Source organism: Sapajus apella, unplaced genomic scaffold, assembly GCF_009761245.1.
Source record: "Sapajus apella isolate SASKATOON/1434 unplaced genomic scaffold, GSC_monkey_1.0 scaffold103, whole genome shotgun sequence".
Classification (NCBI taxonomy): domain Eukaryota; kingdom Metazoa; phylum Chordata; class Mammalia; order Primates; family Cebidae; genus Sapajus; species Sapajus apella.
In genome coordinates, this window is record NW_022437043.1 from 6,249,755 (window position 1) to 6,260,516 (window position 10,762).

At 41.1% G+C, this 10,762-nt stretch overlaps 1 protein-coding gene, 1 long non-coding RNA gene and 1 pseudogene across 3 annotated transcripts in view; all 3 read left to right on the forward strand.

Annotated features, from left to right (window-relative positions):
- The first annotated feature begins 1,683 nt into the window (after window positions 1–1,683).
- On the forward strand, window positions 1,684–4,022 carry LOC116536800. Its single transcript, XR_004262795.1, has 2 exons — window positions 1,684–1,808; window positions 3,909–4,022. It is a non-coding gene; the product is annotated as an uncharacterized LOC116536800 (long non-coding RNA).
- A 1,839-nt stretch (window positions 4,023–5,861) lies between these two features.
- The window catches only part of LOC116536799 (G antigen 10-like), a 33,845-nt gene continuing 28,944 nt past the window's right edge, over window positions 5,862–10,762 (forward strand). The window contains exon 1 of one of the 2 annotated variants that reach the window (XM_032258679.1): window positions 5,862–5,979. The gene's annotated coding sequence lies outside the window, so the exon portion shown is untranslated. The remainder of the gene's footprint in view (window positions 5,980–10,762) is intronic. The other variant, XM_032258680.1, reaches the window with a different exon arrangement.
- Window positions 7,398–10,762, forward strand: part of LOC116536724 — a 6,272-nt pseudogene continuing 2,907 nt past the window's right edge.

Sequence of the window (10,762 nt, forward strand, 5' to 3'; positions counted from 1 at the left end):
AGAAAGGTCTAAACCTGGGCTGAATGCTGTGCACTCATAGTCCAAGCTACTTGGGAGGCTGAGGTAAAAGGATTGCTTGAGCCCAGGAGTTCAAGCCCAGCCTGGGAAACATAGTAAGACCTCATCACTAATAAATAAATAAATAAGGAAATACATAGAGGTTTCATTATATAGGAAAACAAACATGCAAAGTTTGTTCCTGGTTGCTGATAATGTTGCAAATTACCAGCAACTAGGTAATTAGCTTCTTACTGAACTGTAACAGTTAAAAATAGTTAAGATGGTAAATTTTATGCTATCTGTATTTTTTACCACAATTAAAAAAACCCTCCTGTCTTCCTCAATTCTGTGTAGTTGTCGTACATTCTTCTAAAGTTTTATTTGTATATTTTTAAGACATAACATTTATAGAAAATTTGCAATTATAGTACAATTAACTCATATGCTTTTCACCTAGACTCACCAATTGTTAATAGCTTATGCTTGATTGGTTTCATATCTCTTCCCTCCCTGTCTTACCCTGCTGTCCATGCACTCACACATGCACTCATGGATATTATGTTTACTGTTATTAATGGTGAATTGTTTAGATAAAGTTTCAGATATTATGGCCCATTACCCTATGTACTAGAGTGTGTGTATATTGCCAGAGCAAAAAAACCTCATTCCTTGGATTATTACTGCACAAAGATCAAAATCAGGAAATTTAACAATGAGAAAATGCAGTAATTTCAAATATAGTATATACTCAAATTTTGCCAGTTATTCAGACAATTTATTTCCTTTATTTATTTGAGACATAGTCTCACTCTATTGCCCAGGCTGGAGTGCAGTAGTGTGATCTCGGCTCACTGCAACCTACGCATCCTACGTTCAAGGGATTCTCATGCTTTGGCCTCCTGAGTAGCTGAGAGTACAGTTGCTGGCCACTGCGCCTTGCTAATGTTTCTCCTTTTTTTTTTAGTTTTAGTAGACATGGGGTTTGACCACGTTAACCAGGCTGGTCTTGAGCTTCTGACCTCACTGATCTGCCCACCTTGGCATCCCAAAATGATGGGATTACAGGCGTGAGCCACTGCACCCAGCACAGATAATTTCCTTTATAGAATTTCTTTTTCTAATGCAGAGTCCGGTTCAGGATCACGTATTGCATGTACTTGTCATGTGGTTTTAGTTTCCTTTAATCTGGAATGGTTCCTTAATTTTTCTTTGTCATTCATGATACGAACATGTTTGAAAAGGATTGACCAGTTGGTTTGCAGAATGTTCGGCAGTTTGGGCTTTTTCGTGTATGTTTTAAAGATTTTTCACTCAGGGTTTATTGGTGGCTACTCATGCCATATAGGAGTCTAAGTGTTGGGAGTTTAAGTGCTATGAGAGACAGGATTTCTGCCTTGAGTCATTTAATATGATATGGACACTCTGAAGTCTAAGAATAGAGAAGTGCAAAGGAGGCAACAAAGTTGTGTGAGGGCAGTCTTCGGGTAGGAAGAGGGTAATATTTGAAAAACCCTGTTTTCTGCTAAAACTCCTGAAATAATGTTCCTGGGATTTTAATGAACACATTTATTATGACACTAGCTAAGGCCTTTATTTAATAACACCAAGATCATGAATATTATATCCTTATTCATATTTCATGTTTTACTGCTTAAATTGATATATTTTTTCTTAATTTTTAAGGGCCATAGCCTGAAGTGATAGCCAGGAACAGATTCACCCAAAGACTGAGTGTAAGTGTGAAGATGGTCCTGATGTCCAGGAGATGTGCCTGCCAAATCCAGAGCAAGTGAAACCTCCAGAAGCAGGTAGGCAATTTATTAGGCATGCAAATTGTAGGGTGTTGGTTTCCACAGTATCATATTCTTCTTCTTCCTCTTTTTTTTTTTTTTTTTTTTTTTTTTGAGATGGAGTCTAACTCTGTCACTTAGGCTGGAGTGCAGTGGTGCCATCTCAGCTCACTGGAACTTCCGCCTCTCGGGTTCAAGTGAGTCTCCTGCTTGAGCCTCCCGAGTAGCTGGAATTACAGGTGTGCGTCGCCGCATCCAGCTAATTTTTGAATTTTTAGTAGAGATGGGCTTTCATCCTGTTGCATAGGCTGGTCCCGAACTCCTGACCTCAAGTGATCCACCTGCCTTGGTCTCCCAAAGTGCCAGGATTACAGGCGTGAGCCTCTGAGCCTGATCCAGCATTATATTTTTAATAACAGAAAGGTAACAATACTGCCTCCTTAATACTAGAGTTCTTCTACCCTAAAGGTTATTTAAAACGTAGTATACGCCCTAGCACCAGCCCTATAGCCTGTCAGATATAGAAACACACTGAGTCAAAGCCATCTTGAATGAAAACTTTTGAGTATAAGTCCTTAAACCAATAGCCCATAATTTTCAGACGCTTTTGTAAAGGTCTGCTTTTAACAAATACATAGTACATAACACATAACAACAGCCATCAGTTGGTGTGAAATATGCTGAAGCACTTGATTCAGGTTCTAATACCAGCTCTTACAGCATTTGTGAGATTCTGAGCAGATCCTTTAACTTCTCAACCTATCTTTGGTTTTTAAAAAATAGTGAGTTTAAGTCAGATATTTTAAAATCAATTTTCATTCTGGTTCTTTCATACTCTGATCCTTTTGGATAGAGTGCATAGGATACAGCGATCATCTGCTCTGTATGATTTGTTTATCATAAATCATCAAACCCTGACCTGTGTCATCTTAAAACCTGTGAATTGAGATTTCATTGCTACAAAGAAAGTGAGCGGCACTTGGCTTCATGTTTGTTTTCTGTGTGGAGACTTGAATACCTATTGTTAGATCCTGTCAAATTCTGAATTATTTGGCTTCTTTTGTTTGTTTGTTTGTTTGAGATAGTGTCTCTGTCACCTGATCTGGAGTGCAGTGGTGTGATTCCAGCTCACTGCAACCTCTGCCTCCCAGGTTCAAGCAATCCTCCCACCTCAGCCTCCTGAGTGACTGGAACTACATGCACAAGCCACCGTGCCTGACTAATTTTTTTTTTTTTTGCTGTTGTACATTTATTGTAGAGATGAGATCTCACTATGTTGCCCAGGCTGGGATTTTCTGGCTCTTTTTTTTATACTTTAAATTCTGGGGTACATGTGCAGAATGTGCAGGTTTGTTACATAGGTATACACGTGCTATGGTAGTTTGCTGCATCCATCCACCCATCATCTACATTAGGTATTTCTCCTAATGTTATCCCTCCCCAATCCCCCCACCCGCTGGTATTCCTCCCCTAGCCCCCCACAATTTTCTAGCTCTTAATGAATAATTGCTTTTTAAGTCTTTTTCCAATGAAACCTTCAGTGACTGAATTATCAAATGGCTTGAGACTGTTTAGTTTCTATCATCTGTGGCATGTTGATCAGTGATGCTCAGCATCAGTGTGACTAAGATGCCTGTGTTAAGCACGCTTCCTGCCCCCTGTCAGTCTTCATGAGCCACTATGTCTAATAAGACTGTAGACACATAGATGATATAATCACCTCTCACCATATCAAATGTTGTATGTAAGTTTCAGCTTTTGAGACATGAGTTGATAAGATTTGAAGTTCAAAGACCATGACTTTAATACTTTCTGAGTGATCAACTGAAGTATGTTTTACGTATGTGTTTTCCAAATTACTGACTGTTAATTATATGTGCTTCTGAATTTAAAGGAAGCTCTTGATGTTTAGGGAGGAAATTACCCTTAAGTTCTGCAGGTCTACCCTCAAAGCGTATAGAGAGGTACACTTTGGATGTAAGACACAGGAGCACCGTTAGGGCTCTGTTTTTAGTCCATTTTATGAAACCCAAAGTGTAATGTGCTTTGTATGCCTTTAGGGTCATCTAAATTATCTGTTGCTAAGTCATGTTCCCAACTGTTGTGTTTCTGTTACAGCTGAAAAGCAATCACAGCGTTAAAAGAAGACACGCTGAAATGATGCAGGCTGCTTTCATGTTGGAAATTTGTTCATTAAAGTTCTCTCAATAAAGTTTTACAGCCTTCTGCAAAGAAGTCTTGCACATCTTTTGTGAATTTTATTTCTAGGTGTTTGATGCTGTGAAATGTGTATCATTGTTTGAAATTTTATTTTCTCACTGTTTGAGCTGGTATGTAGAGACATAATGCTTATATATTGATTTTTCTATCCAGCAACCTGTTAAATATGCTTATGAATTCTAAAAGTTTACTTCTAGATCATTTTCAGTCTTCAGTACAGAGTCACATCATCTGAATAAGAACAATTTTGTTTATGCCATTTTATTTTCTATTTCCTTTTTTATTTTTTGTGGAGGGGTTTTGATATGTTTCCTGGGTCTGTTCTTGAACTCTTGAGTGTGCGTGATGCAACCGCCTCGGCCTCCCACAATTGCTGGCATTACAGGCATGGGCCACCATGCCGAGCCTATTGCTGCCATATTGAAGAATTTTATTTCCTTTTCTGATTTTATGGCATTGGGCAGACCCACTTGGTACAATGGTGATAGTGGAAATCCTTGTCTTATCCCTGATGAGAAATGGAAACATTTCAACATTTCACCATCATATTTACTGTAGTGTTTTTGGACTTTATCAGAGTAAGTCATTCCATTCTGTTCTAATTTGCTGAGAGTATTCATTTTGAATATATGTTGAGTTTCATCAAACAGTGCATCTATTTGATTACCACAGCATTTTTTTCCCATTAATCTGTTAATGTCATGAATGAGGTTGATAAATTTGTACTTTTTTATTTCCTATTTTTAAAAATGGAGACAGGATCTCACTCTGTCACTCAGGCAGGGGTTCAGTGGTGTTATCAGCGCTCACTGCAGCATTGATCTTCTTGGCTCAAGAAGAGATAATTGCACCTCAGCCTCCTGAGTAGCTGTGACTATAGGCACATGCCAAAATGCCCTGCTAATTTTTCTATTTTTCTTTTTTTGGTACTGATGAGATTTTGACATGTTGCTTAGGCTGGTCTCAAACTCCTGAGCTCAGATGATCTGCCCAGCTCAACCTCCAAAAATACTAGGATTACAGGCGTGAGACTTGGCCTGGCCAGGTTTTTCTTATATCGGGGTCTTATCAATGTAAAGACTATCTGTACCTTTGTGTGGGTAGACTAAAAGCATGATGAAACTTATCATTCTATTGATTTAAAGAAAACTTTCCAGTGTGTAAGTACGTGAAAGCATAATGATTTTTAAAGCATATATTGCTATTGGTGTTGGGACCCCTGCACTTTCCGCTGCTGTGGGAGCATGTCCTTGTAGGTACCTTCAGTCTGTTTTCTCAACTACAAACATGTTAGGGCCATGGGTTGTGACTGGTAAGGAATGTGTCTTGCTAGTTTCAAGATGGAGTTGATTTTCAAATGGTGTCACTCTGGCTGTCCTTGACTCCTGTTTCCCTAGTACTATCACTTCTCCTTCTGCGATTCTGATGCTACAAATGAGAGATGTTTGAGTATTTTCCGACAGTTTTTTCAGGTTGTATTCTTTCAGTCTCTTTCTCTGACTTGTTCAGGTTGAATAATTTCTTTTTGGGGTAGGTCGTCATTTCTGTTTTAGCAGGTGGTCTACCTGTCTTTCCAGGCAGTCACCATAGTCCTTGTCCCCATGGTTGGGCCAGGGCAAGAGGGGGCTCTGGAGAGGAGGGGGGTTCAGTTGAAGACAGAGTCAGTTTTGAGGGGAGCACTATTCGAGGTATTTGAGTCCCAGAGGCATAGGAAACAGCAGAGGGAGGTCGGATCCCATTATCCTCAGTGGTGATGGAATCAGGGGTTTGGGATGTGGGGTTGGGAACTGCAGCCCTCTCCTTCCCACCCACAGCCGCGCATGCTCCTTGGGCTCCCACCTCAGTGCGCATGTTTGCTAGTCGTCTTCCCATCAGCCCCTTTGACACGTGGAGGACGCGAGGGAGCTGTGAGGGTGTGCGGTCGTGTTTCTGCCATCCGGACTCTTTTTCCTCTAGTGACACTCATCTGGTAGGCCCGCAGGCCAGTTCTTCCGGGGACTGAAGCGTGAGTGAGGGTGAGGAGGAGGTAGTGAGCCTTGGGCGAGTCCGGCTGGTCCTGCTACGTGGTCTGTGGTCTCCGAGGGAGAAGGGCCTCATGGCCCCTGAGGAAGAAGGGCCTCCTGACCTCTGAGGGAAAAGGGCCTCCGAATGTCCCGAAAGGGCAGGGCCACGAGGTTGTCCTCCTTCTCTTCACAGGCTGTGAGGCCACCATCGGCTTTTTGATGGTGAAGGGGCCAGGAATGGGAGGAAGGTGGGCTTTAGAGGGAGGCGGTCAGGGGCCAGGTGAAGATGAGGGGAGTGCTGGGGGTGATGTTGGAGGGATGGAAGTCCTGAGGTGCCAGAACCCCCGATACAGAGCAGATCCCTGAGTTATGAATGGGGCTCCAGCGGGGCAGTGCGGGGAGATGGTGGGGAGGCAGGTGGTAAAGAAGGGGTGGCTGGGCACGGTGGCTTATGCCTGTAATCCCAGCACTTTAGACGGCCGAGGCGGGCAGATTACCTGAGGTTGGGAGTTCGAGACCAACCTGACCAACATGGAGAAACCCCATTTCTACTAAAAATACAAAATTAGTCGGGCGTGGTGGCAGATGCCTGTAATCCCAGCTACTCGGGAGGCCGAGGCAGGAGAATCACTTGAACCCGGGAGGCGGAGGTTGTGGTGAGCCGAGATCATGCCATTGCATTCCAGCCTGGGCAACAAGAGCAAGACTCCGTCTAAAAAAAAAAAATAGAAAAAAAAAAAAAAAAAAAGAGGCGGGGGGGGCTGGCATTTGCGAATGTTGCAGGCTGGTGAGCGCCCCCAAGCGGCGTGGAGCGGGACCGCCCGAGTGAGAAGCCTTGCGAGGTCTCACCTCTGGGCCGGAAACAATGGGAAGGACTGGGCGGGGCTGTGCACTCCGAGCAAACTAGATTTGAGTGGGTGAATGGCTCTTGTAAATGGGATTGTGTCAAAAGCAGCAGTCATGAGAATTGTGATTCACTAATGTTTTCATGTGAAGTCCACTTGTGAACCAAAACCTCATCTGAGGAGGGAAGATCCCTTGAGCGGGGAGGTCGAGGCTGCAGTGAGCTGTGATTGCATCACTGCACTACAACCTGAGCAACAGAGCCAGACGGCGCATCCAAAAGAAATTTAGGAAAAAATGGCCTCTGCCTTTTGCCATACGCCTTAAGATGATTGTTCTGCTAGCATGGCCAACGTAAGTGGCTTTGCAGGCGCTCAGAAAAGGTACATACATATGCTTAACTCTGGGACTTATTGTGAGAGTATTTTCAAAAATAAAACGACAAGTTAACATTTAGCCATGAAAGGGATCCAATATAGCTGTCCTCTCAAGTGCATGCTCCCAATCATGGTTTTCTGTTTTCAGTGTTTCGGTGTGAAATATGAGTTGGCGAGGAAGATCAACCTATCGGCCTAGACCAAGACACTATGTGGAACTTCCTGAGGTAATTGGGCCTATGCTGGTGAGTGTTTTAATGTTAGTTTGATATTTCCTATTAGCAGAAATTAATATTTGTGATGGTGTTGTTGCATTGGTATATAGACACTGATAAAAGTCTTTCATGCTGATAAAAAATGATTATGGCGTCTTATGAAGGGAACATTGAATCAGGAGGATTTTGTTTTTCTCTTGCGTTCTTCAGCTTTTGCCCATGACTTCTTTCTCATGCTTTCCTTGTTAATGACATATTGTACACATCAATTCCCACACAGAGTATAATAGCTTCCAAAGTCCTCGTGGGTCACTTTTCTCACAGTAACCTGCCTGTGTGTAGAGTAACCTTATTGAGCATAGACAATAGAGTTGGAGAAATGTCTTTAGGCTTAGTTATGATCAGAAATATTTATGTATTCTGTATACATATACACATAAATATAATCATGTATTAATAACAAAACTTCTTAAAAATTTGCACACACACACACACTCACACACACACACCCCCCACACATTCCCTAGCCCGAGCAGTTTGGTGATAAAGAAGTGGAACCACCAAAACCTGAAGAAGGGGAACCAGCAACTGAAAGTCAGGATCCTGCACCTGCTCAGGAGAGATAGGACGAGGGAGCATCTGCAGGTCAAGGGGAAGGGAAAGGGAAGAAGAATGCCTGTTGCCGGGGGTGGGGGTGGGGGTGGGGGGATGGGGGGTGTGTCTCATGCATTGCCACATAGCAGGGACAGGAGGAAAGAAAACAATGGAAAGAATGCCTGAAATTGACTGGAAAAGTGAGGAAGGTATGTAGTTTGCATCTTAGCTTAGGGAAATCCCTCACTATGATAAGATGTCTCCCCTTTATGAAAGAGAATGTAGGCTTGGGCATTGTGTTTTATCCATGAAACCTTGACTTGTGAATGCAAAGTTTGTATTTTATTCCAAAGTTTGTGTCTTCCTACCATCTATGTTGCTATATAAAAAGTAAATGATTTTGCTGAGAATCTTAAAACTCAAATGGTTTACTGTAAGGTTGCTTAGTACTGTCCCAAGAATAGACCCAGTTCAGAGGAGCAGGTGCAACTCTAAAAACTGAGTCACTGAACATTGGCCACTATTTCCTTAGATTGATATTTTTATATGGTAAGTTTCATAAAAGCTGGATAAATGGGATACTGCCATATAGGAAGCTGGTTTAGTATGATTTTCTAAGTGGGTTTAGGAAGTGACTAAATCATTTTATGGTTAGAAAAATCAAAAAAGGCATTATTCTGAGATTAACATGAGGTAGAAGTAATTTCCCCTAGATAACGTAGTTTGAAACCAAACATTTATGTAACTCAGGTCATGGATTATTCTAGGGATTCACTGTTAAAGGTTTCTAGAATATGACTGACAACAATGCCCATTAATTGCTGTCCACCCACTCCCTTATTCTCAATGTGGGACATCATATTTGCTGTAATTCACAAACCATCTTATTTTTGGTGCTTTGTTCTACATGGGGTTCATTTATGAAATATTACATTTAGGACCTTTGGACCTAAATATGACTTAATTTGAAGAAAGTTAAGTTTCTGTTTACCCCAATAGGTAATGGGTGTCATGACTGTACGATTTTTTGTAGTTCTCAAATCCATTCAGCTAATGAATCCTCAGAAATTTACATTGTAATTCTAACTGAAATCCTGTCAATTTTGTAGACTTCAGATTCCTTAGCTAATGCCCACTGCTCTTAGTATTCTATGGCTGAATATAAGCATTGTGCAAGTCCTGTGGTTGATGGAGAGAGAGAGAGAGAGAGAGAGAGAGAGAGAGAGAGAGAGAGAGAGGTTTCATGATATAGGAAAAGTGCAATATTTGTTCCTAGCTGCTGGTAATGTTATAAACATAGCTCCTTACTGAATTTTAACGCTTACAAATAGTTAAGATGGTAAATTTTATGTTACGTGTATTTTTTTTAACCACAATTAAAAATAAAAACTCTTGCCTTCCTAAATTTAGTGTAGTTGTCATATAGTCTTCTAAATTTTTATTTGTATATTTTGAAGACATAACATTTATAGAAAATTTGCAATTATACTACAATTAACTCAAATACTTTTCACCTAGATTCACCAACTGTTAATAGCTGTTGCTCCATTGGTTTTATATCTGTTCCCTCCCTGTCTTACCCTGCTGCCCACACACTCACTTATGGATATTATGTTTACTGTTATTAATGGTCAATTGTTTAGATAAAGTATGACCCTTTTCCTTATGTACTTGAGTGTGTGTATATCATTAGAAGAAAGGAAAAGTCATTCTTTGGATCATCACTGCACAAAGATCAAAATCAGGAAATTTAACGAGAAAATGTATTCATTTTAAATACAGTATATACTCAAATTTTGCCAGTTATTTGGAAAAGTTCCTTCTCTCCCTCCCTCCCTCCCTCCCTCCTGCCCTTCCTTCCTTCCTCTCTCTCTCTCTCAATCTCTCTTTCTCTCTTCTGTGTTACCTAGCCTGGAGTGCAGTAGTGCCATCTCACCTCACTGCAACATACATGTCCCAGGTTCAAGGGATTCTCATGCCTCGGCCTCCTGAGTAGCTGGGACAACAGTTGTCAGCCACTGGGCCTGATTAATGTTTCTCCTTTTTTTTTTGTAATTTTAATAGAGATGGGGTTTTACCATGTTGGCCAGGGTGGTCTTGAACTTTTGACCTCATCTGATCTACTACCTTGGCATCCCCAAATGCTGGGATTACAGGCTTGAGCCACTGCGCCTGGCCCAGATAATTTCATTTATAGAATTTCTTTTTCTAATGTAGGGTACAGTTGAGGATCACGTATTGCATATACTTGTTATGTGGTTTTAGTTTCCTTTACTCTGGAATGGTTCCTTAAATTTTCTTTGTCATTCATCATATGGACATTTTTTTTTTTTTTTAAATAGAGGATGTCCTCTAGATATGGACATTCTTAAAGCAGATAGATGAGTTGATTTGTAGAATGTTCAGCAGTTTCGGCTTTTTCGTGTATGTTTTAAAGATTTTTCACTTAGTGTTTATTCGTGGCTATGCAGGCCATATAAGGAGTGTAAGTGCTATAAGAGACAGGATTTCTGCCTTGAGTCATTTCATACGATAAGGACACTGAGAAGTCCGATAACAGAGAAGTGCAAAAAAGGCAACAAAGTTGTGTGAGGGCAGTCTTCGGGAAGGAAGGGGATAATATTTGGAAAACCCTGTTTTCCTGTTTTCTGCTAACAGACTCCTGAAATAACATTCCTGGGATTGTTATGAACACATTTATTATGACACTAGCTAAAGCC